The sequence below is a fragment of the Notamacropus eugenii genome, chromosome 1 (genome assembly GCF_028372415.1).
Source record: "Notamacropus eugenii isolate mMacEug1 chromosome 1, mMacEug1.pri_v2, whole genome shotgun sequence".
NCBI lineage: Eukaryota > Metazoa > Chordata > Mammalia > Diprotodontia > Macropodidae > Notamacropus > Notamacropus eugenii.
Genome location: NC_092872.1, coordinates 12275715 through 12282297, shown reverse-complemented (window position 1 = coordinate 12282297; position 6583 = coordinate 12275715). Strand labels below are relative to the sequence as shown.

At 42.8% G+C, this 6583-nt stretch overlaps 1 pseudogene; it reads left to right on the top strand.

The window, feature by feature from the left end:
• Nucleotides 1-613: 613 nt before the first annotated feature.
• On the top strand, nucleotides 614-6019 carry LOC140533646 (neutrophilic granule protein-like; annotated as a pseudogene).
• Nucleotides 6020-6583: the final 564 nt, after the last annotated feature.

The window sequence follows — 6583 nt, the reverse complement described above, 5'->3', positions numbered from 1 at the left end:
CTATAGTCAAAGAAGTCAGGACTAATAGGGCTGAGAAAGGTTTGATAGAAAGATCACTAGCCTTGGTGTGAGAAAACCCCAGCTTAAGTTCCTGCTCTGCCCACTTAGTGGTCATGGGACCTTGGGTAAGTCACCTTACCATTCTGTGCCTGATTTTCATAAAATGAGAGACTTGTTCTGGTTTCAACAATTCATTGGCACAAATAGGATTTCAAAGGTTTCTTTTCAGCTCTGCAATTCGGGAGTTCTGGTCCCTTCCTTATACTACGATTCTAATGCTAGCTAAGGAGAGAGTTAATGAGGTTGAGAGATTGGAGAACCATGAGAGCTACATGGAAGTTAAGCTAAAGGAGGAGAGGGTCTACAATATTAATTCTTGCAGGGGGTGCAGAAGTAGTAAAGGGAGATGAGCACACAGATTTCTTTACCTCATTGCCTCTTGCCAACATCGAGGCTTCTTACCCAAGCTTGCTTCCCTTTGGGGCACCTCTTGACCAATTCTACCTACTTGAAACATTGGCCATTGGAACTCTACGGTAAAGAAAAAGAGAAGTCACCAATTTTGGGAAGAGGTCTGAGCAGAACTGGTTCTTCTTATGTAAGACAAGGGCAAGGGGAGGCTTATAAATAGGGATCTCTGATATACTGTGAAGGACCTGCCCCGGATCGAAGAGGAAGAAGAATGGAGAGTACTTGGAAGGTCCTGTTGCTGCTGGGTCTGGCTACAGCAGTCATAGCTGCACCTAGAAGATCACTGACCTTCAAGGGTGCTTCAGTCCTGGCTGCAAGGAGGTTTAATCAGAACTTAAATGAAGGAGCAAAATATCGTGTTCTGGAGTCCAGCCTTTCCACTCCAGTGAGTATACAGTGGGATTCTTTGGGAGTTGATATGGCTGAAGTTGGGTCAAGAAGACATGAAACTATTAGGCAGTAGATTGTAATGAAAAGTGTTGAAGTTGAATCTGGGTTCTTGACTTGGCTCTGAAATTGAATTGTGTGCCTTTCTAACAAATATCTATGGTATCTAAGGGGCAGCTTAGTGGTTCAGTGGATAGAGTGCTGGTCCTGGAGTCAGGAAGATTCGTCTTCCTGAGTTCAAATCTTGCCTTAGGTACTTACTAGTTGTCTGACCCTAAGCAAATCATTTAACCGTGCTTGCCTCAGTTTCCTCAACTGTAAAATGAATGAGTAGGAAAGGACAAACTTCTTCAATATCTTTGCCAAGAAAACCCCTAATGGGGTCACAAAGAGTCAGACATAACTGAAATGATGCAACAACAACAAAAAGTTATTTTTGTTCTTGTTAAATAAATAGCTTGGAGTTGGGTGGTTTTGTTCAGGGGCCAATGAGGCCAGCTCTGCCTTCTGCCCCTGTGGAGGGACAGTGTGGCAGAGTGGAAAGAGCCCTGAGTTTGGGATCAAAGGTCCTGGTTCTCAGCTCTTTTATTTATGCCCCATGGGACCTTGAACAAGTCCTGTAATTTCTCTAGGCTTTCTTCCCTCAGGTATAAAATGAAGGAGTTGGATTAAAACAGGTATTCTTTGTTTCTGTGTGTGTGTGTGTGTGTGTGTGTGTGTGTGTGTGTGTGTGTGAGTGTGTGTGATGGGCCAATCTGGTGAAGTCTATGGATCCCTTCTGAAAAACATATTTTTAAATAATGGAAGGAAGTACTAAATTTCAGTTAGATGTTAAATAAAACAAAGATGTAATTTTTTTCTATCCAAGTTCACAGACCCCTTGGGAATCTGGGTGTTCTCTAAATCCCATGATTCCTCTCCAGGACCTAGAGCAGGGATAAGCCTTGATCACACTGTTGCTCTCGGCCTCTCTTCCTCCTTCCTCATATTCGTCCTGTCTTCTCATACCCAGGCACACCCAGCTCCAATTCTCATCCAAGTCCACTAATATAGGACATGACATGGCTTTTGCACTTTCCAAACCACCAATCTGCCTACTTCCTAAATGCCTTGTAGAAAATTAAGATACAATCATTCCCTTTCCTAGCTACTCCCAAAGTGATGAGAGTTGTAGCAGGGACATTCCTGTATCCAATAGGTAGACCTGTGGTCCTCTTCAGGAGAAGCATGTTGTACTTGGACTCAGAAAGACCTGGTTTGGCATCCTTGTTCACACTCTGTGTGAGTGGGCAAATTGCTTAACCTCTCCAGTTCTCAGATTCCTCACCTGTAATATGAGAGGGTTGGACTTTGATGGTCTCTAAGGTCTTTTCCAGTTCTAAATCTATTCTAATAATAACTGGCACATGTACAGCACTGTAAGGGTTTGCCAAGTACTTTCCATATGCAAACTCCTTAGATCTTCCCAAGAACCCTCAGAGGTAGGTGCTATTATTATTAACATTTTACAGATGAGGCACAGAAATGTGTGTGTGTATGTGCGTGTGTGGGGGGGGGAGAGGAAGAGAGAGAAAGAGGGAGGAAGAGAGAGGGAGAGAGAGGGAAAGAGAGAGGGAGAGGGAGAGAGAGAGAGGGAAAGAGAGAGGGAGAGAGAGAGGGAGAGAGACAGAGAGGGAGAGAGAGAGGGAGAGGGGGGGGAGGGAGAGAGAGGGAGAGAGAGAGGGAGAGAGAGGGAGAAAGAAAGGGAGAGAGAGGGAGAGAGAAAGGGAAAGAGAGAGAGGGAAAGAGAGAGGGAGAGAGAGAGGGAGAGAGAGGGAGAAAGAAAGGGAGAGAAAGAGGGAGAGAGAGAGAGACAGAGAGACAGAGAGAGAGTCTTTGTTGTTGTTGTTCAGTGGTGACCCCATTGGGGGTTTTCTTCCAAAGATACTGGAATGGTTTGCTGTTTCCTTCTCCAGCTCATTTTAGAGATGAAAAGACTAAGACAAATGGTGTTAAGTGACTTGCCCAGGGTCATACAATTCCTAAGTGTCTGAGCCTAGATTTGAACTCAGGAAGATGAGTCTTCCTGACTCAGACCCAGGACTGTGCACCATGGCACCACCTATGAACTAGGACTCTAAGTCCTAGTACACTACTTCCTGATATCCTCAGACACAGATCCTCAGAGAATACTTCACCTGATTATACTGCTTAGAGTTTTATTGCTTGATACTTCAAAACGTTTGTGATTTCATTGGCATGGATACCCATCTTTACTTTACTGTTGTTTCCTTCAGTCCATCTTCCCATGTAAACTATGACTCTTCCATGTGTCTTGAGCTACCATGGCTGAAAAAATTCCTCCTCTTGTGGTTGCTGTTCTGGTGATGAGCCTTCCTGTCTTCAGCTGGGCTAGTCCTCTTGTCACAGACACAAGTCCTCCCACTGGGTCTGCAATCTTTCCTGGCAGAGTGTGTGCTCTGGTAGTATAGACTGAGGAAGGCAGGGTTGCCTTCAGGCCATGATGGAGCACGCAAACAGGACCTTGTCAGACGAGGTCAAGTTGATCTTGACTTTTTGCCCTGATGTTTTAGAACTCACCACTGGTGCTACCGTTGACATTCAGAATAAAGGAAACAGAGTGTCCTACATCAGAGCGGCGGGACCCCGAAACCTGTGCCTTCAAGGAGAATGGGGTGAGTCACCTTTGGCTTTAGAGGCAGCCCCCTTGGGACTCTGGGCATTCCCAGGATGGGATCTCAGGGCAGAAACTCACCCTGTCTCATTTCATGATTGAAAGCCTAAGCTGTAGCCCTCCCCATCCCTGGGTCACTGTCTCTTTCCAGCAATAATAACCACCCCCCCTTGGCGTTTGAAAACCCCATAACTTCTCTTTTTCTTTAAAAAAATGTTGTATTGATGCTTTTGTGTCTCACCCCATAGTTTCCTGATTGATACGACTCTCTAACAGCTACAACAACCAGTGTAACAAAACCAGCTGCTAGGATCTGTCCATATATGCTATGTTTGATATCCAAGCTTTTCTCTCCCTCACCTCTACTGAAACTATGATATCATCTGTCCTCTATGACCAGTTATTGGTTGTATTTATTTCCAGTTCACTTTTTTAGTGACGTGTGATTTTCCCTGAAGTGTTTGGCCTCCCGTTACTCACTATGATACTCACCATAGTGTGTGGAGACAATAAAATAATTGATTGATACAGAATTGCCGCGTTATATAGGAGACCTTCGGGACCAAATCTTTTATTTTCTACATGAAGTAACAGGTACAAAGAGGGGAATTGATTAACTTAAGGTCATGTAGGAAAGATTGAGGAGAAGTGTGGCAGGGTTGTGTGGGTAAATGTTTTAACAACTGGCCCTCCCTCTTCCCCCCAAATGTACACACTTTAATCTGCATTATGAACATTTTCTTAAGCCTAGACAATGAACTAAACACAAAATCAAGCCTTGACTTGTAATCTTTACCAATTTCTGAAGTATAAATGCTCACTGAGAAAATTTAACAATCAGTTGTGTTGAGAATAGTTTGAGCTGGCTCCAGTACACCTTGGACTCTGGTATAACGGAAGAATAATGAGATGAGAGACCTGATTTGTTACTAGTCTCAATGTTGACCCCAAATCTCTGAAAAGTTGTTGAATGCATATCTCTGACTTCTTCATAATAAAGAACCTGACCTAGATGATCTCCTGGGTTTCTTTCATTTCTCATGTTCTCTCATTTTTGAACTGGTTCTACGTCTGAACTGAATTTCTACCTTTCCCTTTAGCAAGGGAGGGGAGGCAAAAGGAGACAATAGAGGAAACTTCCTGAGAGGATGAAAAGTGGTGTATTTTTCAAACCCTCAAACATGTTTTCTCTCTCTATCCTGATCAGTTGGAGAAGGAATGTACAGCCCAGTTCACTAAGCTGTCTCCTTTTGGGCTCCGTTCTGTCGAATGTGAAGATGTTGGCAGTACCAGGAGTCCGGTAAGCTTCCCTAAGATTGCCTGCCAGGTGAGAAGGCAGGCTTGTGGCAGAAATGCAACCTAGGATTGGGAGTCTCGAGGTTCCTCTCTGCTTTCTTGGCAAACTTGCTCAAGCCATGAATCTCAACACAGGAACCCTCTAGATTTCAATGTAAACCACCAGAAATTAGCATAAAAGCCATCCCACCACAAAGAAGCTGAGAAATATAAATCTAGGTTTCCCAAAAAAGAGAAGTGTTGAGGAGCTACTCAATTTAGAAGATTTTTAAATATTCTGACCAAAGGTCTTAGTAGATTTGATTACTGAAGGAAAATGAACTCTGAAGCTGATCCAGTTTGTGGTCAGTGTGAATTGCCCAAACCTGATCAGCCACACTTTTTCAACATTGTGGGTCCTCGGAAGGCTCTCTATAGCTGCTATCCTTATCTCTCCCCTTTTGACTCTCTGCTGGAGCCATATGTGAGTCCCATCTCTACCATTTTCAAATGGGGTGACTTTGAGTAATCTCTTTGGGTCTTAGCTCATCAGCCGAAAAAGGGGTAAGGGGTGGACTGGATAATGTCCAAGATCACTTTCATTCTAACATTCTGTGATTATGAGCTCAAATCTGTTTCTATGTAATGTAGTAAAGAGCACTCAGGCTTGGGAATCTGCAAATGTGTTCTGTTCTTACACTGACCACTGAACAGAGGTTACTGGGCTACTCATTAAAATCCTATGAGTTATCCATGTATGGGTTCTCTGTATTATGACTGTATATTTGCATAGCACTTCGGAGATTACAAAACCCTTTGACATACCTTATCCTATTTAATTCTTGCAGGTTTATGAGTATCATTACTCCAATCTTTTTGCTATGTTCTGTGAACACAGAGCACTAGGGAAAGCTTTAGAACCTGTCTTGCTTCCTGAAGACTTACATTATTCATTTATATTTTTCCCCTACAGACCGTTCGTTTTTAAAGAGCTGTCCTCAGTGAAGCTGAGCTCAAATCCCTTCCGCCCAATATTAGACAGATATATGACCAGGCCAGATATGACATAATAAATGGGATCTTGAGGAACTTCTGAGCAAAAGAACCAAACAGAGCCAGTGAAATGGAGAAGCTTTGGTGAATATGAAAGCTGTACCTGTACCCCTCTCCTTGTCTGCTTTGATTGGAAATAAAGAAAAGTTGCAATCAAAACTCCTCAGGGTTGTCAATTTTTACTTGACAATCTGTGTTTAGTCACAGAGATGTGACTAACCCTAGCACAGATCTGGAACTAATTTCTTTTTTTAAAAAATCAATGAACAAGCAATTTTTTTCTCTTCTTTCTACCTTTCCCTACCTTTATTAGAGAAAGAAGAAGGAATCCCTTTGCAACAAATATGAAAATAGTCAAACAAAATGAATTTCCATATAGGCCAAATCAGAAATGTGCCTCATACTACGACTTGAATCTACCATCTCCAGGGATAAGAAAGTTAGGAGGAAGGGAGGAATAAAGAGAATGAGTTCAGTTTTGAATGTGCTGTTTTTAAGATATCTGTCCAGCTTGAGATGCCCAGTTGGATGCATTCAAAGTTCTTTGCCTTTGCAATGTTTTTTTATTCTATGAGTTGTACTCCTGGTTCTGCTTCCTTCACTCTGCATTGCAGAAGATGACAGATGTTTTGGATTCAGTTTTTCAAGGGGGATGACAAGTATAAGGATGCAGAGATGATAAGATCTCTTGTACAAGGGATTACAGTGTCCCCAAGGCCAAAT